The 25,386-nt window shown below is 42.6% G+C and overlaps 1 pseudogene; it reads left to right on the forward strand.

The window, feature by feature from the left end:
• The first annotated feature begins 189 nt into the window (after positions 1-189).
• LOC135568941 (leucine-rich repeat-containing protein 24-like) lies at positions 190-24,607 on the forward strand (annotated as a pseudogene).
• Positions 24,608-25,386: the final 779 nt, after the last annotated feature.

Consider the following 25,386-nt stretch of genomic DNA (forward strand, 5'->3'; position numbering starts at 1 on the left):
ACTACAAGCCTATATGATGTGTTGCAGCAGGCCCTACTTTACTATATGATGTGTTGCAGCAGGCCCTACTTTACTAGAACTCAATCACCATTCACTCTCCTCTCTTTCTCTTCTCTCCTCCCTTTCTCTTCTCTCCTCCCTTTCTCTTCTCTCCTCCTTTTCTCTTCTCCCCTCTCTTTCCCGACAGCCTGCCCCGGCCAAACCCTCCCCTAACCGGCTGACGCTGGGCCAATTCTGCACCGCCCTATGGGACTCCCGATCACGGCCGGTTGTGATATAGCCCGGGATCGAACCAGAGTCTGTAGTGACGCCTCTAGCACTGAGATGCAGTTCCTTAGACCACAGGGCCACTCGGAAGCCTATATACTGCATCACTAGAACCAAGGTTAACTATCACTGTGTAGAGCATCACTAAAAACAAGGTTAACTATCACTGTGTAGAGCATCACTAGAAACAAGGTTGGTTTGGAACACTCTGGGGGCTTTTTCTATGCTTATGTTGATCTCCCATTCTTTACTCTCCTCTCCTCTCCTCTGCTCATCCTCTCCTCTCAGTGTGATGGTTCTCCTTCAGTTCCCCAGGCTGCCCCTGCTCCTCCCCCTCCTCCTCTCCTCTTCCTCCTCCTCCTCTCCTCTCAGTGTGATGGTTCTCCTTCAGTTCCCCAGGTTACCCCTGCTCCTCCTCCCCCTCCTCCTCCCCCTGTCCTGTGATGCCTGTCCATCAGGATGTCACTGCTACAGCCTGACTGTAGAGTGTGGATCTGTAGGACTCAGAGAGATCCCACAGAGAGTTCCTGACACAACACAGGTAAATATATTGTAATACACAGGTTTGTGTCTGTACTCACACTAACCCATAAACACTGAGGTTGCTTTTTAAAACCTCTTAAAACTTGTTGGAAACCTCTCGACAACTTCCGCTGAAAAGGCAGAGCGCGAAATTCAAAAGTATGTTTTAGAAATATTTAACTTTCATACATTCACAAGTGCAATACACAAAATTAAAGCTTAAATTATTGTTAATCTAACCATCGTGTCCGATTTCAAAAAGGCTTTACAGCGAAAGCACACCATATGATTATGTTAGGTCAGAGCCTACTCACAAAAAAACATACAGCCATTTTTCCAGCCAAAGAGAGGAGTCACAAAAAGCAGAAATAGAGATAAAAGTAATCACTGACCTTTGATGATCTTCATCAGATGACACTCATAGGACTTCATGTTACACAATACATGTACGTTTTGTTTGATAAAGTTAATAATTATATCCAAAAATCTCAATTTACATTGCCACTTTATGGTCAGTATTGTTGTGCCGCGAAAACAACCGGTGAATTTTCAGAGAGCCACATCAATTTACAGAAGTATTCATAATAAACTTTGATAAAAGATACAAGTATTATGCACAGAATTAATGATATACCTCTCCTTAATGCAACCACTGTGTCAGATTTCAAAAAAGCTTTACGGAAAAAGCAAACCATGCAATAATCTGAGTACGGCGCTCACACACAAAAAAAAGCCATGCAGATACCCGCCATGTTGTGGAGTCGGTAAAAGTCAGAAATTACATTATAAATATTCACTTACCTTTGATGATCTTCATCAGAATGCACTCCCAGGAATCCCAGTTCCACAATAAATGTTTGTTTTGTTCGATAAAGTCCATCATTTATGTCCAAATACCTCCTTTTGTTAGCGCGTTTAATAATAAACAAATCCAAACTCACGAGGCGCGGGCAAGTCCAGGCGAAAGTTCAGACGAAAAGTTTAAAAAGTTATATTACAGTTCGTAGAAACATGTCAAACGAAGTATAGAATCAATCTTTAGGATGTTTTTATCATAAATGTTCAATAATGTTCCAACCGGAGAATTCCTCTGTCTTTAGAATTGCAATGGAACGCAGCTACCTCTCACGTGAGCGCGCGTGATCAGCTCATGCCACTCTGGCAGACCCCTTACTCAAACAGTTCTCATTCGCCCCTCCTTCACAGCAGAAGCCTCATACAAGGTTATAAAGACTTTTGACATCTAGTGGAAGCCTTAGGAAGTGCAATATGACCCCATAGACACTGTATATTTGATAGGCAACGAGTTGTAAAACTACAAACGTCAGATTTCCCACTTCCTGGTTGAATTCTTCTCAGGTTTTCACCTGCCATATGAGTTCTGTTATATTCACAGACATCATTCAAACAGTTTTAGAAACTTCAGAGTGTTTTCTATCCAACACTACTAATAATATGCATATATTAGCATCTGGGCTTGAGTAGCAGGCAGTTTACTCTGGGCACGCTTTTCATCCGAACGTGAAAATGCTGCCCCCTATCCCAAACAGGTTTTAAGGATCCGCCCCTTATTCAATTTTCGCCTAAAATGACTTTGTAGACTGGTAGACTATAGCAGCCAAGATCTCCTCAGTGTAGTATTGACTTGGTAGACTGGCAGACTATAGCAGCTAAATTCTCCTCAGTGTAGTAATGACTTGTAGACTATTGCAGCTGAATTCTCCTCAGTGTAGTAATGACTTGATAGACTGGTAGACTACAGCAGCTAAATTCTCCTCAGTGTAGTAGTGACTTGATAGACTGGTAGACTATAGCAGCTGAATTATCCTCAATGACTTGTAGACTATAGCAGCTAAATTCTCCTCAGTGTAGTAATGACTTGTAGACTACAGCAGCTAAATTCTCCTCAGTGTAGTAATGACTTGTAGACTATAGCAGCTAAATTCTCCTCAGTATAGTAATGACTTGTAGACTATATCAGCTAAATTCTCCTCAGTGTAGTAATGACTTGTAGACTATAGCAGCTGAATTCTCCTCACTGTAGTATTGACTTGTAGACTATAGCAGCTAAATTCTCCTCAGTGTAGTAATGACATGGTAGACTTGTAGACTATAGCAGCCAAGTTTTCCTCAGTGTAGTAATGACTGTAGACTGGTAGACTATAGCAGCCAAGTTTTCCTCATTGACTTGGTAGACTATAGCAGCTAAATTCTCCTCAGTGTAGTAATGACTTGTAGACTATAGCAGCTGAATTCTCCTCAGTGTAGTAATGACATGGTAGACTGGTAGACTACAGCAGCTAAATTCTCCTCAGTGTAGTAATGACATGTAGACTATAGCAGCTAAGTTCTCCTCAGTGTAGTAATGACATGTAGACTATAGCAGCTAAGTTCTCCTCAGTGTAGTAATGACATGGTAGACTGGTAGACTGGTAGACTATAACAGCCAAGTTCTCCTCAGTATAGTAATGACTTGTAGACTGGCAGACTATATCAGCTAAATTCTCCTCAGTGTAGTAATGACTTGTAGACTATAGCAGCTAAATTCTCCTCAGTGTAGTAATGACTTTGTAGACTGGTAGACTATAGCAGCCAAGTTTTCCTCAGTATAGTAATGACTTGTAGACTGGCAGACTATATCAGCTAAATTCTCCTCAGTGTAGTAATGACTTGTAGACTACAGCAGCTAAATTCTCCTCAGAGTAGTAATGACATGGTAGACTACAGCAGCTAAATTCTCCTCAGTGTAGTAATGACGTTTAGACTATAGCAGCTAAGTTCTCCTCAGTGTAGTAATGACATGTAGACTATAGCAGCTAAGTTCTCCTCAGTGTAGTAATGACATGGTAGACTGGTAGACTGGTAGACTATAACAGCCAAGTTCTCCTCAGTATAGTAATGACTTGTAGACTGGCAGACTATATCAGCTAAATTCTCCTCAGTGTAGTAATGACTTGGTAGACTTGTAGACTACAGCAGCTATGTTCTCCTTAGTGTAGTAATGACTTGTAGACTATAGCAGCTAAGTTCTCCTCAGTGTAGTAATGACTTGTAGACTATAGCAGCTAAGTTCTCCTCAGTGTAGTAATGACTTGTAGACTGGTAGACTATAGCAGCTAAATTCTCCTCAGTGTAGTAATGACTTGTAGACTATAGCAGCTAAATTCTCCTCAGTGTAGTAATGACTTGTAGACTATAGCAGCTAAGTTCTCCTCAGTGTAGTAATGTGACTCAGAGTGTGTATTAATGTCAGGCTGTCCCTCTTGTCCACCCAGACAGTATTCCTGCAGGATAATGCTATCGTCCACATCCGTCGTTTGGACCTGTCAGGGCTGGACCGGCTGCTCTACCTCTACCTGCAGAACAACAGCATCTCAGCCTTGGAGCCCGGGGCTTTCCTGGCTCAGGGCCCGCTGATAGAGTTAGCCCTCAATGGGAACCTCATCCACCTGCTAACCCCCGACACCTTCACCGGCCTGGTCCACCTCCGCATCCTCTACCTGGCGGCCAATCAGATCACACGGCTGCATGATCACACCTTTACTGGGCTGCAGGTCAGTCTCAAACCGTGACCCTTGACCTCTAACCCTTGAACCCTACACAAACATGACATTTAAAGGTCTGCAGATCAGTAGGAAACATTACCCTTGGCACTTAACCCTTAACCCTTGGCACTTAACCCTTAACCCTTAACCCTTAACCCTTAACCCTTGGCACTTAACCCTTAACCCTTAACCCTGAACCCTTAACCCTTAACCCTTGGCCCTTAACCCTTGGCCCTTAACCCTTAACCCTTAACCCTGAACCCTTAACCCTTAACCCTTGGCCCTTAAACCCTTGGCCCTTAACCCTTAACCCTTAACCCTTAACCCTTAACCCTTGGCCCTGAACCCTTAACCCTTAACCCTTAACCCTTAACCCTTAACCCTTAACCCTTGGCCCTGAACCCTTAACCCTTAACCCTTGGCCCTGAACCCTTAACCCTTAACCCTTAACCCTTGTTCTACAATGTCCGTGCCCCATTGTGGAAATCTAATGAATAATAATAAAAAAGTTGTCATCCAAATCCGACTGTTTAAACTAGAGATATTTATATCAAACAGCTAAATGATCCTTGGTGGGACTTTCTTAAAACACTTCCATATGTTAGTTTAGACAGGGATTAGACTGTAGAGGGTTAACCCTACAGAACCCCCCCTCCCTCCAACGGTTTAGACAGGGATTAGACTGTAGAGGGTTAACCCTACAGAACCCCCCCCCCCTCCCTCGGTTTAGACAGGGATTAGACTGTAGAGGGTTAACCCTACAGAACCCCCCTCCAACGGTTTAGACAGGGATTAGACTGTAGAGGGTTAACCCTACAGAACCCCCCTCCAACGGTTTAGACAGGGATTAGACTGTAGAGGGTTAACCCTACAGAACCCCCCCCCCTCCAACGGTTTAGACAGGATTAGACTGTAGAGGGTTAACCCTACAGAACCCCCCCCTCCAACGGTTTAGACAGGGATTAGACTGTAGAGGGTTAACCCTACAGAACCCCCTCCAACGGTTTAGACAGGGATTAGACTGTAGAGGGTTAACCCTACAGAACCCCTCCCCTCCAACGGTTTAGACAGGGATTAGACTGTAGAGGGTTAACCCTACAGAACCCCCCTCCAGACAGGGTTTAGGGTTAACCCAGGGATTAGACTGATTAGAGGGTTAACCCTACAGAACCCCCCTCCAACGGTTTAGACAGGGATTAGACTGTAGAGGGTTAACCCTACAGAACCCCCTCCTCGGTTTAGACAGGGATTAGACTGTAGAGGGTTAACCCTACAGAACCCCCCCCTCCAACGGTTTAGACAGGGATTAGACTGTAGAGGGTTAACCCTACAGAACCCCCTCCCTCCAACGGTTTAGACAGGGATTAGACTGTAGAGGGTTAACCCTACAGAACCCCCCCCTCCAACGGTTTAGACAGGGATTAGACTGTAGAGGGTTAACCCTACAGAACCCCCTCCCTCCAACGGTTTAGACAGGGATTAGACTGTAGAGGTTAACCCTACAGAACCCCCTCCAACGGTTTAGACAGGGATTAGACTGTAGAGGGTTAACCCTACAGAACCCCCTCCCTCAACGGTTTAGACAGGGATTAGACTGTAGAGGGTTAACCCTACAGAACCCCCCCCCTCCAACGGTTTAGACAGGGATTAGACTGTAGAGGGTTAACCCTACAGAACCCCCCTCCAACGGTTTAGACAGGGATTAGACTGTAGAGGGTTAACCCTACAGACCCCCCCCCTCCAACGGTTTAGACAGGGATTAGACTGTAGAGGGTTAACCCTACAGAACCCCCTCCAACGGTTTAGACAGGGATTAGACTGTAGAGGGTTAACCCTACAGAACCCCCCTCCAACGGTTTAGACAGGGATTAGACTGTAGAGGGTTAACCCTACAGAACCCCCTCCAACGGTTTAGACAGGGATTAGACTGTAGAGGGTTAACCCTACAGAACCCCCCTCCAACGGTTTAGACAGGGATTAGACTGTAGAGGTTAACCCTACAGAACCCCCCCCCTCCAACGGTTTAGACAGGGATTAGACTGTAGAGGGTTAACCCTACAGAACCCCCTCCAACGGTTTAGACAGGGATTAGACTGTAGAGGGTTAACCCTACAGAACCCCCCCTCCAACGGTTTAGACAGGGATTAGACTGTAGAGGGTTAACCCTACAGAACCCCCCCCTCCAACGGTTTAGACAGGGATTAGACTGTAGAGGGTTAACCCTACAGAACCCCCCCCTCCAACGGTTTAGACAGGGATTAGACTGTAGAGGGTTAACCCTACAGAACCCCCTCCAACGGTTTAGACAGGGATTAGACTGTAGAGGGTTAACCCTACAGAACCCCCCCCTCCAACGGTTTAGACAGGGATTAGACTGTAGAGGGTTAACCCTACAGAACCCCCCCCTCCAACGGTTTAGACAGGGATTAGACTGTAGAGGGTTAACCCTACAGAACCCCCTCCCTCCAACGGTTTAGACAGGGATTAGACTGTAGAGGGTTAACCCTACAGAACCCCTCTCCCTCCAACGGTTTAGACAGGGATTAGACTGTTTAGAGGGTTAACCCTACAGAACCCCCTCCCTCGGTTTAGACAGGGATTAGACTGTAGAGGGTTAACCCTACAGAACCCCCTCCAACGGTTTAGACAGGGATTAGACTGTAGAGGGTTAACCCTACAGAACCCCCCTCCAACGGTTTAGACAGGGATTAGACTGTAGAGGGTTAACCCTACAGAACCCCCCCTCCAACGGTTTAGACAGGGATTAGACTGTAGAGGGTTAACCCTACAGAACCCCCCCCCTCCAACGGTTTAGACAGGGATTAGACTGTAGAGGGTTAACCCTACAGAACCCCCCTCCCAACGGTTTAGACAGGGATTAGACTGTAGAGGGTTAACCCTACAGAACCCCCTCCAACGGTTTAGACAGGGATTAGACTGTAGAGGTTAACCCTACAGAACCCCCTCCAACGGTTTAGACAGGGATTAGACTGTAGAGGGTTAACCCTACAGAACCCCCTCCAACGGTTTAGACAGGGATTAGACTGTAGAGGGTTAACCCTACAGAACCCCCTCCCTCCAACGGTTTAGACAGGGATTAGACTGTAGAGGGTTAACCCTACAGACCCCCCCCTCCAACGGTTTAGACAAGGATTAGACTGTAGAGGGTTAACCCTACAGAACCCCCCCCTCCAACGGTTTAGACAGGGATTAGACTGTAGAGGGTTAACCCTACAGAACCCCCCTCCCTCCAACGGTTTAGACAGGGATTAGACTGTAGAGGGTTAACCCTACAGAACCCCCTCCCTCCAACGGTTTAGACAAGGATTAGACTGTAGAGGGTTAACCCTACAGAACCCCCTCCAACGGTTTAGACAGGGATTAGACTGTAGAGAGTTAACCCTACAGAACCCCCCCCCCCCCCTCCAACGGTTTAGACAGGGATTAGACTGTAGAGGGTTAACCCTACAGAACCCCCCTCCAACGGTTTAGACAGGGATTAGACTGTAGAGGTTAACCCTACAGAACCCCCTCCAACGGTTTAGACAGGGATTAGACTGTAGAGGGTTAACCCTACAGAACCCCCTCCCTCCAACGGTTTAGACAGGGATTAGACTGTAGAGGGTTAACCCTACAGACCCCCCTCCCTCCAACGGTTTAGACAAGGATTAGACTGTAGAGGGTTAACCCTACAGAACAGTCCCCCTCCAACGGTTTAGACAGGGATTAGACAGAGTTAACCCTACAGAACCCCCCACCCCTCCAACGGTTTAGACAGGGATTAGACTGTAGAGGTTAACCCTACAGAACAGTCTACACCTGACCCCTAACCTCTAACCCCCCACAGTCTACACCTGACCCCTAACCTCTAACCCCCACAGTCTACACCTGACCCCTAACCTCTACCCCCCACAGAGTCTACAGGAGCTACACCTCCAGGAGAACAGTATAGAGGTGCTGGGTGACCAAGCTCTGGCTGGACTCTCCTCCCTGGCTCTCCTGGACCTCAGCAGGAACCAGCTCCACACCCTCGGACCAGCCTCCCTACAGCCCCTCGTCAGCCTGCAGGTCCTCAGAGTCACAGGTACAGGGAAGGGCACGTCCTAAACTCTCTCCGTAGTTAGCTTGTAAAATGTTGCCAGTGGTGATATAGCACAACTAGTCCCGGCGGGTCGCCAGGTGTGTTTGTGATCAGAGGACCACTGGTTCAATCCCAGTAAGGGGACAGTGAAGGAAGAGAAAGCAGGAACATAATTTATAAACACAACTGACTGGGACCGGAGACAGAATTACATAAATGAACCCTCCTCTACAGAGAACCCGTGGCGGTGTGACTGTGCGCTCCAGTGGCTGAGGTCGTGGATTGATGCTGAGGGTCAGAGGTTTCTGAGCTGGTCAGAGCGTCGTCTGCTGTGTGCCGAACCCCCCCGCCTGGCCTACCTCAGTCTGCTGGAGGTGGCAGCTAACAGCCTGGTCTGTACTACACACACCACACACCTGTACTACACACACCACACACCTGTACTACACACACACACACACACACACCTGTACTACACACACACACACCTGTACTACACACACCACACACCTGTACTACACACACCACACACCTGTACTACACACACACACACACACACACCTGTACTACACACACACACACACACCTGTACTACACACACACACACCTGTACTACACACACACACACACACACACACACACACACACACACACACACACACACACACACACACACACACACACACCACACACACACACACACACACACACACACCTGTACACACACACACACACACCTGTACACACACACACACACACCTGTAAACACACACACACACACACACACACACACCACACACACACACACACACCACACACACACACACACACACACACACACACACACACACACACACACACACACACACACACACACACACACACACACACACACACACACACACACACACACACACACACACACACACACACACACACACCTGTACTACACACACACACACACACACACCTGTACAACACACACACCTGTACAACACACACACACACACACACACACACACACCTGTACTACACACACACACACACACCTGTACACACACACACACCTGTACACACACACACACACACACACACACACACACACACACACACACACACACACACACACACACACACACACACACACACCTGTACAACACACACACACACCTGTACACACACACCTGTACACACACACCTGTACAACACACACACCTGTACAACACACACACACCTGTACACACACACCTGTACACACACACCTGTACAACACACACACCTGTACAACACACACACACCTGTACACACACACCTGTACAACACACACACACCTGTACACACACACACACCTGTACAACACACACACACCTGTACAACACACACACACACACACACCTGTACAACACACACACACCACACACACCTGTACAACACACACACACCTGTACAACACACACACCTGTACAACACACACACACCTGTACAACACACACACACACACACACCTGTACAACACACACACACCTGTGGGCCCGGCAACTACACACACACACCTGTACACACACACACCTGTACAACACACACACACCTGTACAACACACACACCTGTACAACACACACCTGTACACACACACACCTGTACAACACACACCTGTACAACACACACACCTGTACAACACACACCTGTACAACACACACCTGTAACACACACACACACACACACACACACACACCTGTACAACACACACACCTGTACAACACACACACACCTGTACAAACTGTACACACACACACCTGTACAACACACACACACCTGTACAACACACACACCTGTACAACACACACACCTGTACAACACACACACACCTGTACAACACACACACCTGTACAACACACACACACCTGTACAACACACACACCTGTACAACACACACACACCTGTACTACACACACACCTGTACAACACACACATTTCATACAAATAAAAATTGTGGAACACAAACACATTTTTAGATAAACCATACTAAATACACACACCCAAATAACTGATTAAAACACATGACGTTCTACAGTACAACACACTCTGTAGGTTACAATGGCACACACACCAATACAAAACCTACACACACACAGGTCCTAAAAACACACACACACCTGTACCCTTCACACACACACCTCGCCAACACCTGTCACACACACACACTTGGTTTCTCAAATGACTGTACTGGTTCACAACTTCACTCTGATAGAGTTACAACAAATGTACACACAAAACCTGTACACACACACGTACACACTCATACTGCATACACCTGTAGACACATACACCTGTACACACACACACACAGACACACACACACACACACACACCTGTACACACACACACAGGTGTGTATCCCCAGTATGTGTTACACCTCACAACACACAGTCTCCAGGCATAACACACACACACCTGTACACCACACCATGTATGGTGATCTTGATACACAAACACCTGTATGTAGGACTAACTGCATAGCTGGGAGGAGAGGGGACACAGTAGCACACCTGTACACACACACCAGTACAGACACTGTACACACACACCTGTATCAACAGTCACACACACACCTGTAACACACCACACCCTGTACCCACACACCTTTCACACACATCAACTGTACAAAGACACACACACCTGTTACTGCAGGAGCTGGGAGGACACAGCCACACACCTGTTGGGGGATGAACACATGACAACACACAGAGGGCACTGCTGAAGAGGAGACACACACACAGACAGGAGCTGGGAGGAGAGGGGGTGAAGATGTAGTACTAACTGCTGGGAGGAGAGGGGGACATGAAGAGGAGACACACAATAGACCCTTCAGGATGAGGAGACAGGAACTGAGGAGGACTAGCAAGGGACCCTTCAGTATGTAGTACAGAAGTGGAGGGGGAGGGAGAACACACACCAGACACACTGGAAGCTGTGTACCTACACACTACACCTGCTCACTACACACACACCCATATGTAGTACAACTGACATCATCACTACTCCCACACTACCTACTGCACACACCTGTACACACACAACTGTACAACACACACACTAACTGTTCACTTTTACTGCAATACAGCAGCACAACACAAACAGTAGTACTAACTGCATACTACTCATACACCCTTCAGTATGTAGTACTAACTGCATACACAATACACCCTTCAGTATGTAGTACTAACTGCATACTACCCAGTACACCCTTCAGTATGTAGTACTAACTGCATACTACTCAGTACACCCTTCAGTATGTAGTACTAACTGCATACTACACAATACACCCTTCAGTATGTAGTACTAACTGCACACTACTCTGCATACTACTACACCCTTCAGTATGTAGTACTAACTGCATACACTACACCTATGTACAACACACCCTTCAGTACACCTGTACTAACTGCATACTACACACACAACTTCAGTATGTAGTACTAACTGCATACTACACAATACACACCCTTCAGTATGTAGTACTAACTGCATACTACACAATACACCCTTCAGTATGTAGTACTAACTGCATACTACACAATACACACTTCAGTATGTAGTACTAACTGCATACTACACACACCTTCAGTATGTAGTACTAACTGCATACTACACAATACACCCTTCAGTATGTAGTACTAACTGCATACTACTCAGTACACCCTTCAGTATGTAGTACTAACATACTACACACACACCCTTCAGTATGTGTACTAACTGCATACACACAATACACCCTTCACTAACTGCATACTACACAATACACCCTTCAGTATGTAGTACTAACTGCATACTACACACACACTTCAGTATGTAGTACTAACTGCATACTACAATACACCCTTCAGTATGTAGTACTAACTGCATACTACTCAGTACACCCTTCAGTATGTAGTACTAACTGCATACTACACATACACCCTTCAGTATGTAGTACAACTGTATACTACACACACCCTTCAGTATGTAGTACTAACTGCATACTACACACACTTCAGTATGTAGTACTAACTGCATACTACACACACACTTCTGTACTAACTGCATACACACACACCTGTATGTAGTACTAACTGCACACACACACCCTTCAGTATGTAGTACTAACTGCATACTACACACATACACCCTTCAGTATGTAGTACTAACTGCACACACACACAACAATACACCTTCAGTATGTAGTACTAACTGCATACTACACAATACACCCTTCAGTATGTAGTACTAACTGCATACTACACAATACACCCTTCAGTATGTGTACTAACATACACACATTTCAGTACTAACTGCATAACAAACACCCTTCAGTATGTAGGAACTGCATACTTTTTCAGTAAGTACTAACTAATAATTTTTCAGTATGTATAAAACCATACACTGTAACTGGTACTACATACAGGGTATATTCACACACAATACACCCTTCAGTATGTAGTACTAACTGCATATTAAAACACTCTGTTTTGTGATGACACAACCTGTTCTACATGTAGCCATCAACAGCACCTTCTATGTAGTAGGCATAGCACTCAGGTACACCCTTGAGTAGACAACTGCAGCTTCCATCCTCCTCTGGCTACATTGTCAATGTAGTACTTCATATACAAAACCAGGAGGTTCACTGCATACTCTCACACCCCTTTCAACTGGTACTACACAATACAAAAACTAATCATAACCGCCACACCCTTCAGTATGTAGTACTAAGACATTGCTGTGCAGCCTTCAGTATGTAGTACTAACTGCATACTACTCAGTACACCTTTCAGTATGTAGTACTAACTGCATACTACATAATACACCTTTCAGTATGTAGTACTAACTGCATACTACACACATTCTTCAGTATGTAGTACTAACAGCATACTCATACAGCCTTTGGTTTCTCAACTGCATACTGCCTCACCTATGTAGTACTAACTTCTTCTCTGATAGAGTTCAGTATGTAGTACTAACTGCATACTACACACAAACCCTTCAGTATGTAGTACTAACTGCATACACGCACAGTATGTAGTACTGCATACACGCAATACACCCTTCAGTATGTAGTACTAACATATACACATCTGTACTAACTGCATACACACACACAGACACGTACACACACACTTCTGTACTAACTGCATACTACACACCCTTCAGTATGTATCTAATAACTACACAGTACATCCCATAACTGCATACTACACACATCCCAGTATAGTACTAACTGCATACTACTTGTACACCCTTCGTTCTAACTCCACATGTCATCCATGGTGATCTTGATCCTACAGGTGTGTAATCCCTCCAGTATGTAGTTACACCTGGAGCCCAGCCATCTCACCGTGCAGTATGTACTGGGAGAGAGTCAGTACACCCTTCAGTAGTGGCCTGTCAGGCCTCAATACACCCTTCAGTATGTAGTACCCCTGGTCACCTGGAAAAAAGATCTCAATGGGTAGGGCACTGCTATACTAACCCAGAGGACTGCTGCAGGAGCTGGGAGGAGAGGGGGTGAAGAGGAGACAGGAGCTGGGAGGAGAGGTAGGTAAAGAGGGAGACAGGAGCTGGGAGGAGAGGGGGACATGAGGAGACAGGAGCAGGGACCCTTCAGAGGGGACATGAGGGAGACAGTAACCCTTCAGTAGGAGTACTAACTGCATAGCAAAGGGATGTCAGTATGTAGGCCAGTTGGCGTGGCGACCCTTCAGTATGTAGTACTAACTGCATGGAGGGGGAGACCCTTCAGTATGAGAGCTAACTGCATACCCAGACACAGGAAGTAGTAATGCTGTACCTAAGCACCCGTGACGGTGGCTCACCGGGCACTACGTGTGTACGAGGCCTTGAACACCCTCAGGGCGTGGCCCAGTATGACCTGCATTTCACTACACGCTTCATCAACATGACTACATCAGTACTAACTGCAGTCTGGCCTCGGCTGCACTCCGCCTCAGTATGTAGTCAACCTCTACCTGGGGGAGGTGGTCAGTATGGGTCACTGCATACCACAGATACACCCCAGTATGTAGTACTGGGCATAGTATGGACTTCTCTTCAGCTCTGGGCCCGGCCACTCAGACAGTCATCGCAGTGAGCATCTCTCTGCTGGTTCTAGTATTGTTCTGCTTTTACCTTATGATCTACAGTCGCCAGCAGCAACACAAACAGGTCTGGACATGTCTTACTACTCAGTACACCCTTCAGTATGTAGTACTAACTGCATACTACTCAGTACACCCTTCAGTATGTAGTACTAACTGCATACTACTCAGTACACCCTTCAGTATGTAGTACTAACTGCATACTACTCAGTACACCCTTCAGTATGTAGTACTAACTGCATACTACTCAGTACACCCTTCAGTATGTAGTACTAACTGCATACTACTCAGTACACCCTTCAGTATGTAGTACTAACTGCATACTACTCAGTACACCCTTCAGTATGTAGTACTAACTGCATACTACACAATACACCCTTCAGTATGTAGTACTAACTGCATACTACACAATACACCCTTCAGTATGTAGTACTAACTGCATACTACACAATACACCCTTCAGTATGTAGTACTAACTGCATACTACACAATACACCCTTCAGTATGTAGTACTAACTGCATACTACTCAGTACACCCTTCAGTATGTAGTACTAACTGCATACTACACAATACACCCTTCAGTATGTAGTACTAACTGCATACTACACAATACACCCTTCAGTATGTAGTACTAACTGCATACTACTCAGTACACCCTTCAGTATGTAGTACTAACTGCATACTACTCAGTACACCCTTCAGTATGTAGTACTAACTGCATACTACACAATACACCCTTCAGTATGTAGTACTAACTGCATACTACACAATACACCCTTCAGTATGTAGTACTAACTGCATACTACACAATACACCCTTCAGTATGTAGTACTAACTGCATACTACACAATACACCCTTCAGTATGTGTAGGATCATACTTACAATATGTACACCCTTCAGTATGTAGTTAATAACTACTAATCAGTATGTAGTACTAACTGTGTTCAGTATGTAGTTAACTGCATACTACTCAGTGTGTTGTGTTGACAATACACCCTTCAGTATGTAGTTAATGTATTAATGTAGTTGATGTGTTAATCAGTGTGTTGTGTTGATGTATTAATGCATACTGTGTACACCCTTCAGTATGTGTTAATGTGTTAATGTGTGTTGTGTTGATGTGTTAACTGCATACTACACAATACACCCTTCAGTTGTAGTTAATGTGTTAATGTGTGTTGTCAGTTGATGTGCATTAACCCTTCAGTGTAGTTGTGTTGACCCTTCAGTGTTAATGCATGTTTGTGTTGATGTGTTAATGTGTGTTGTGTTGATGTGTTAATGTATTAATGTGTTAATGTGTTAATGTAGTTAATGTGTGTTGTGTTGATGTGTTAATGTGTTAATGTGTGTTGTGTTGATGTGTTAATGTGTGTTGTGTTAATGTACTACACAATACACCCTTAATGTAGTTGTGTTGTATGTGCATAACACAATACACCCTTCAGTTGATGTGTGTTGTGTTAGTATGTGTTAATGTGTATGTAGTGTTAATGTGTTAATGTGTGTTGTGTTAATGTGTTAACCCTTCAGTATGTGTTGCATACTACACAATACACCCTTAATGTAGTTAATGCATACTACACAATACACCCTTCAGTATGTAGTTAATGTGTTAATCAGTATGTAGTTGATGTGTGTTGTGTTAATGCATGTTAACCCTTCAGTATGTAGTACTTGTGTTAATGTAGTTAATGTACACCCTTCAGTTGTGTTAATGTACTTAATGTGTGTTGTGTTAATGTGTTAATGTGTGTTGTACACCCTTGATGTGTTAATGTGTGTTGTGTTGATGTGTTAATACACCCTTGTATGTAGTTAATGTGTTAATGTGTGTTGTCAGTTGATGTGTTAATGTGTGTTGATGTATTAATGTGTGTTGTGTTGATGTGTTAATGTGTGTTGATGTGTTAATGTGTGTTGTGTTAATGTGTTAATGTGTTAATGTGTGTTGATGTGTTAATGTGTGTTGTGTTGATGTATTAATGTGTGTTGTGTTGATGTATTAATGTGTGTTGATGTGTTAATGTGTGTTGATGTGTTAATGTGTTAATGTGTGTTGATGTGTTAATGTGTTAATGTGTGTTGATGTGTTAATGTGTGTTGATGTGTTAATGTGTGTTGATGTGTTAATGTGTGTTGATGTGTTAATGTGTTAATGTGTTAATGTGTTAATGTGTGTTGTGTTAATGTGTTAATGTGTTAATGTGTTAATGTGTGTTGTGTTAATGTGTTAATGTGTTAATGTGTTAATGTGTTAATGTGTGTTGTGTTGATGTGTTAATGTGTTAATGTGTTAATGTGTGTTGTGTTGATGTGTTAATGTGTGTTGTGTTAATGTGTTAATGTGTGTTGTGTTGATGTGTTAATGTGTGTTGTGTTGATGTATTAATGTGTGTTGTGTTGATGTGTTAATGTGTGTTGTGTTAATGTGTTAATGTGTTAATGTGTTAATGTGTTAATGTGTTAATGTGTGTTGTGTTGATGTGTTAATGTGTGTTGATGTGTTAATGTGTGTTGTGTTAATGTGTTAATGTGTTAATGTGTGTTGATGTGTTAATGTGTGTTGTGTTGATGTATTAATGTGTGTTGTGTTGATGTATTAATGTGTGTTGTTGATGTGTTAATGTGTTGTTGTGTTAATGTGTTAATGTGTGTTGATGATGTTAATGTGTTAATGTGTGTTGATGTGTTAATGTGTGTTGATGTGTTAATGTGTGTTGATGTGTTAATGTGTGTTGATGTGTTAATGTGTTAATGTGTTAATGTGTTAATGTGTGTTGTGTTAATGTGTTAATGTGTTAATGTGTTAATGTGTGTTGTGTTAATGTGTTAATGTGTTAATGTGTTAATGTGTTAATGTGTGTTGTGTTAATGTGTTAATGTGTTAATGTGTTAATGTGTGTTGTGTTAATGTGTTAATGTGTGTTGTGTTAATGTGTTAATGTGTTAATGTGTTAATGTGTTAATGTGTGTTGTGTTGATGTGTTAATGTGTTAATGTGTTGATGTGTTAATTAATGTGTTGTTGTGTTAATGTGTTAATGTATTAATGTGTTGTGTTAATGTGTTAATGTGTGTTGATGTGTTAATGTATTAATGTGTGTTGTGTTGATGTATTAATGTGTGTTGTGTTGATGTGTTAATGTGTGTTGTGTTGATGTATTAATGTGTGTTGTGTTGATGTATTAATGTGTGTTGTGTTGATGTGTTAATGTGTGTTGTGTTGATGTATTAATGTGTGTTGTGTTAATGTGTTAATGTGTGTTGTGTTGATGTGTTAATGTGTGTTGTGTTGATGTGTTAATGTGTGTTGTGATGTATTAATGTGTTGTGTTAATGTGTTAATGTGTGTTGTGTTGATGTGTTAATGTGTGTTGTGTTGATGTGTTAATGTGTTAATGTGTTAATGTGTGTTGTGTTGATGTGTTAATGTGTTAATGTGTGTTGTGTTGATGTGTTAATGTGTTAATGTGTTAATGTGTTAATGTGTTAATGTGTTGATGTATTAATGTGTGTTGTGTTAATGTGTTAATGTATTAATGTGTGTTGTGTTGATGTATTAATGTGTTAATGTGTTAATGTGTTAATGTGTGTTGTGTTAATGTGTTAATGTGTTAATGTGTTAATGTGTTAATGTGTTAATGTGTTAATGTGTTGATGTATTAATGTGTGTTGTGTTGTGTTAATGTGTTAATGTGTGTTGTGTTAATGTGTTAATGTTAATGTGTTAATGTGTTAATGTGTTAATGTGTTAATGTGTTAATGTGTTAATGTGTGTTGTGTTAATGTGTTAATGTGTTAATGTGTTAATGTATTAATGTGTGTATTACCAGCCATTCTGCAGCAGTAGTAGAAGCAGCAGTAAGGAAGAGAGGATCCTGTACGTTAATAACTACTCAGACTGCCCCACCACCTTCTCTCAGCTGGAAGAGTACCGTGACGACGCTGGACACGAGAGGTACATCCTCAACTGCTCCCGCCCCGGCTCCGCCCTGCCAACACATGCAGGGCTCCTAGCCAATCAGCAGGGGGTGCTGGTACTACAGGAAGTTATTCATGCCCAGGTTAGGAAGGTAATGAACCTTTTACATTATGCGACAAAAAAATCCTATAAAATACTCTAAATAGGATTGTTAAACACAGTGGAGCTAAAACTTTAATTTTGGCTTTATATTCCAACATTTTTGATTTAAGAGCAAATGTTTTATATGAGGCGACAGTACAGAATGTCACCTTTTATAAGTGGAAATGTTCATACAAAACTGTTTTACCGTTTAGAGAAGAATGTACTTTATGTGTCTAGTCCCTCCATTTGAAGGTGTCATAAATGTTTAAAAAATGTATTTATAGTGTTTTACATTTAGTCAAAAGTTTAGTATTTGGTCCTATATTCCTAGAATGCAATGATTGCATCAACTTTCTGACTCTACAAACTTGGATGCATTTCCAGTTTGTTTGTTTGTGTTGTGGATTAAGTTTGTTTCCAATAGAAATTAATGGTAAACAATGTATTGTGTCATTTTAGAGTACATCTTGTTGTAAATAAGAATATAATGTTTCTGAACACTTCTACATGAATGTTGTCGTTCCCATGATTACAGGTAATCATGAATGAATCACGAATAATGATGAGTGAGAAAGTTAGACGCAGAAAGACCACGCCTCCAAAACATGATAACCTCTCACCATTACCAATAACAGGGGAGGTTAGCATGTGTATTAATATGGAACCCCATTAGCTACTCTTCCTGGGGTCCACAAAACATACAAAACATGATAACAAAAGTAACAGTAATATCTAACAATTCACAACTATACAAAAGAATCTAAAGTAAAATTATTGAGTTTATATATAAATATTAGGATGAGCAATGTTGGAGTGGCATTGACTAAAATACAGTAGAATAGAATACAGGATATACATATGAGATGAGTAAAGCATTGACTAAAATACAGTAGAATAGAATACAGGATATACATATGAGATGAGTAAAGCATTGACTAAAATACAGTAGAATAGAATACAGGATATACATATGAGATGAGTAAAGCATTGACTAAAATACAGTAGAATAGAATACAGTATGTACATATGAGATGAGTAAAGCATAGACTAAAATACAGTAGAATAGAATACAGTATGTACATATGAGATGAGTAAAGCATAGACTAAAATACAGTAGAATAGAATACAGTATGTACATATGAGATGAGTAAAGCATAGACTAAAATACAGTAGAATAGAATACAGTATATACATATGAGATGAGTAAAGCAGTATGTAAACATGATTAAAGTGACCAGTGATTCCATGTCTATGTATACAGGGCAGCAGCATCTAAGGTGCAGGGTTGAGTAGCCTGCTAGTGATGGCTGTTTAACAGTCTGATGGCCTTGAGATAGAAGCTGTTTTTCAGTCTCTCGGTCCCAGCTTTGATGCACCTGTACTGACCTCGCCTTCTGGATGATAGCGGGGTGAACAGGCAGTGGCTCGGGTGGTTGTTGTCCTTGATGATCTTTATGGCCTTCCTGTGACATCGGGTGCTGTAGGTGTCCTGGAGGGCAGGTAGTTTGCCCACGGTGATGCGTTGTGCAGACCTCACCACCCTCTGGAGAGCCCTGCTGTTGTGGGCAGTGCAGTTGCTGTACCAGGCGGTGATACAGCCCAACAGGACGCTCTCAATTTTGCATCTGTAAAAGTTTGTGAGGGTCTTAGGGAGCCAAGCAGAATTTCTTCAGCTTCCTGAGGTTGACGAGGCGCTGTTGTGCCTTCTTCACCACGTTCTCTGCGTTGGGTGGGCCATTTCAGATCGTCGGTGATGTGTACACCGAGGAACTTGAAGCTGTTCACCTCCGCTGCGGTTCTGTCGATGTGGATAGTGGTGTACTTTCTCTTCTTTTCCTGAAGTCCACGATCAGCTCCTTCGATTTGTTGACGTTGAGGGAAAGGCTATTTTCCTGGCACCACTCTGCCAGGGCCCTCACCTCCTCCCTTTAGGCTGTCTCATCATTGTTGCTAATCAAGCTACCCACTACTGTTGTGTTGTCTGCAAACTTGATGATTGAGTTGGAGGCGTGAATGGCCACGTAGTCATGGGTGAACAGGGAGTACAGGAGGGGCTGAGCACGTGCCCTGGTGGGGTGTGTCTTTGAGGACATCCACCTCTCCCTGGGAGAACTGCAAACTGTTCTTCAGGTCCTGGACCTCTCTGGTCCGATCGTCTGTTCTCTAATTAGTTGAGTCCACCAGTATTAAATTCTGGAAGCTATTTTCCTGTTGTTGTAACAACTGCTTTTAGAAGCTATTTTCCTGTTGTTGTAACAACTGCTTTTAGAAGCTATTTTCCTATTGTTTAAAAGATTGTTCACCCGTGACAGAGAAACACTGTCCACCTTTTGGGTTTGAATGTCATGGTAACAATGTAGGCTCAGTGTCACGAACCTCGCCGAAGATGGTGCCTCTTCCTGTTCGGGCGGCGCTCGGCGGTCGTCGTCGCCGGGCTATTAGCTGCCATCGATTCCCTTTCCGTTTGTTTTGGGTAGTTGTCACGCCTTGGTCTTAGTATTTTGTGTTTTCTTTCTTTATTTGGTCAGGCCAGGGTGTGACATGGGTTATTGTGGTGTGTTTTTGTCTTAGGGGTTTTGTGGGGTGTCTACGTAGTCTATGGCTGCCTGAGGCGGTTCTCAATCAGAGTCAGGTGTGTATCGTTGTCTCTGATTGGGAACCATATTTAGGCAGCCATATTCTGTGAGTGTTTCGTGGGTGATTGTTCCTGTCTTTGTGTTTGCACCAGATAGGGCTGTTTCGGTTTTCATTATTTCATTTCATTACTTTTGTAGTTTCTGCTTGTAAAGTTTTTTCTTTATTAAAACATATCATGAATCATCATCACGCTGCATTTTGGTCCGATCCTTGTTCTACCTCTTGGTCAGAGGAGGAGATAGAAGAGAGCCGTTACAGAAATTGGGTACACCTGTTTTGTATTAGGGTTTGTTTGTAGGGTATTTAAGGGCACTAGGCCCGCTGGGTATTTGTGCGGGCTTGTTTTTGTTACTCTGTGTTTGATGGTGTGAGTTATTCCTGTATTTATTCTCCGGACTATTTTGTCCTGATGTTTGGACTGGCAACTTATATACGCCCTGTGTGTTGGCGTGACTGTTTTGTTGCGCTGGGGAATAAATTTGAAAGAAAGTACGTAGTTCCCCCTATGTAACTTTCTCACTCATCATTATTCACAATTTATTCACAATTTGTTCATGATTATTTTTAAAGGGACTAGAGACCCACCGTTTACTCTACCACATACAGATGGCCTACGAGATCCACTGCTGAGAGGAGATCCACTGCTGAGAGGAGATCCACTGAGGGGAGAGATCCACTGCTGAGAGGAGATCCACTGAGGGGAGAGATCCACTGAGGGGAGAGATCCACTGCTGAGAGGAGATCCACTGAGGGGAGAGATCCACTGCTGAGAGGAGATCCACTGCTGAGAGGAGATCCACTGAGGGGAGAGATCCACTGCTGAGAGGAGATCCACTGAGGGGAGAGATCCACTGCTGAGAGGAGATCCACTGAGGGGAGAGATCCATGGAAAGGGATAGTTAAGAGGAATATATATAGTGCTGAGAGTAGATTTTTAAAGAGATGTGACGGTTTCTCTCTAAACACACCCTGAAGAATGGTTAACTCTACAGAATAAATAATGGTTAACTCTACAGAATAAATAATGGTTAACTCTACAGAATAAATAATGGTTAACTCCACAGAATAAATAATGGTTAACTCTACAGAATAAATAATGGATGGTTAACTCTACAGAATAAATAATGGATGGTTAACTCTACAGAATAAATAATGGTTAACTCCACAGAATAAATAATGGTTAACTCCACAGAATAAATAATGGTTAACTCTACAGAATAAATAATGGTTAACTCCACAGAATAAATAATGGTTAACTCCACAGAATAAATAATGGTTAACTCCACAGAATAAATCATGGTTAACTCCACAGAATAAATAAATGCAGCCTCAGGATATGCAGTTGCAGTTTTTACAATCACCAAAGAAAATGATATTGGAGGGTAATGAAGTCGGCATTTGATGGTGAGGTAATCCAGATTGGGAGAACAAAAGGACTTGAGTTCCTGTACGTTAATCACACCGTCACCAGTTAATCATGAGACATACCCCTCCACCTTTTTCCCCCCGGAGAATTCTTTCTTCCTGTCTGCACACTGAACCCCGCTGGCTGAATGGATGGGGAGAATATATCCCGAGAGGGCCATGATTCCTTAAAACATAGTATGTTACAGTCCCTGATGTTGCTCTGGAAGGAGATTCTCGTCCTGAGATCTGCTTTATTGGCCAGGGACTGGACGTTAGTGAGTAATATACTCTGAAGCCGAGGATGGTTTATAGTCTACCGTCTACACACACCATCCTATATAACTACCATCCTATATAACTACTATCTATACACACACCATCCTATATAACTACTGTCTAAACACACACCATCCTATATAACTACCATCCTATATAACTACTATCTATACACACACCATCCTCTATAACTACTGTCTATACTGTCTATACACACCATCCTATATAACTACTGTCTATACACACACCATCCTATATAACTACTGTCTATACACACACCATCCTATATAACTACTGTCTATACACACACCATCCTATATAACTACTGTCTATACACACCATCCTATATAACTACTGTCTATACTGTCAATACACACCATCCTATATAACTACTGTCTATACTGTCAATACACACCATCCTATATAACTACTGTCTATACTGTCAATACACATCATCCTATATAACTACTGTCTATACACACCATCCTATATAACTACTGTCTATACAGTTGTCATGACGTTGGCCTGTTGGGGGAGGTTTATGACCCCCATAAATACCTTTCTCCATTTTCCTCTCTCTACTCTACCAATGTGACTATTGAAAATCATTTTGTTAACATAGAGAGTCTGGTGACATCAAACCTATTTCGGTAATCCAACCAGTTGAAAATATGCGTTGGTACTTAATGAATATGATGTCAGATCAGTTGGTGCCTGACACATTACGGATGATAGGACATCAACTGTATCTTGGAAAGTCTACACATTCTAGTTATCAGATTCACATGGAATTATTGTGCAATTTAAATGTTTAAATATGAAACTATTTGTGAAAAGATTAAATGTAATTTTAGCTTCTTAAATGAGAGAACGGTTTGTCATGGAGAAACTCTGCTCACTCAGAGGCCCCGCCCAAGTGAAAAGACTTTGGTTGTAAACTATGAAACACGCCCATCTTTCACCACTATATAAACCCGTTGACGAAAATTCAACTTCCTGTTCCAAGGACGTGAGGACGACGGTCCTACACTAAAAGGGCTCAGATAATAACCTAACGAAATTAGCATTGTGTTCAATGTGAAGGTGACGATCGACACGCCGAAAGGATGAATTGCGACTATACCAGCCAGAATATAGCACAAGCTTAAAAGTATGGCAACTTGGTATGAACTTTGAACTCTTATTCACTCCAGAAGTGATACCTCCTAGCCGTTGAGTTAGCAACAGCAGCTGTAAACATGGGCTAGGAAAGGACGGACGATGTATTGAGTCTAACACACAACGATACTACAACGTATCCAGTTTACCACCAGAGACATTCTTCAGAGGACAAGAAATCCCTGCTGGGCAAACCAGCCTTCCATCTACCACCAACCTATTGAAGCGCAGCTCAGAGTAAATATTTCTTGCATTTTCCTTTTCCAAATGGGCGGTTATTTAGAATGCATAAGATACTGTATTTACGATAGCATGGCTCCTCTCTTTGTTCCTCAGTCTTCCCGCTCTTTCACTCAAAACCTTTTCTTTGTGTAACCAGCTGCCATATCTGTTCCGTCCACTAGGGACATTTTCCTTTATGACATAATTTGTAATCAATGTATGATCTATTCGGTGTTTATGTAATTCTGTGCGATTATTTAGGTATTTAGTAAATAAATATTTAAACCAAATTTTGTATTGCTGATTCAACTTGTTAGACAGGGTTCGTGAAGACCAAGAATTTACAACTTTCAGATGAGACTGAATAAGGTGACGATTAAATATTGACTGCTATTGATGTAAAAGTTTACGAGGTCTTTAAGAGTTTATTTGGAAGATAACAGCTCTATAAACATTATTTCGTGGTGCCCCGACTTTCTAGTTAATTACATTCACCTGAGTAGCGTGATCTGGAAATATTACAGGGAAATAATTGTATAGAATAGCGTGTCATATCACATAATCCGGCATTGCCAAAGACACGACACTGTCTATACACACCATCCTATATAACTACTGTCTATACACACCATCCTGTTTAAATACTGTCTATACACACCATCCTATTATAACTACTGTCTATACACACCATCCTATATAACTACTGTCTATACACACCATCCTATATAACTACTGTCTATACACACCATCCTATATAACTACTGTCTATACACACCATCCTATATAACTACTGTCTATACACACCATCCTATTATAACTACTGTCTATAGACACCATCCTATATAACTACTGTCTATACACACCATCCTGTATAACTACTGTCTATACACACCATCCTATATAACTACTGTCTATACTGTCTATACACACCATCCTGTATAACTACTGTCAATACACACCATCCTATATAACTACTGTATATAGACACCATCCTATATAACTACTGTCTATACACACACCATCCTACATAACTACTGTCTATACACACACCATCCTACATAACTACTGT

This window comes from Oncorhynchus nerka, unplaced genomic scaffold (assembly GCF_034236695.1).
Source record: "Oncorhynchus nerka isolate Pitt River unplaced genomic scaffold, Oner_Uvic_2.0 unplaced_scaffold_1312, whole genome shotgun sequence".
Classification (NCBI taxonomy): Eukaryota; Metazoa; Chordata; class Actinopteri; order Salmoniformes; family Salmonidae; genus Oncorhynchus; species Oncorhynchus nerka.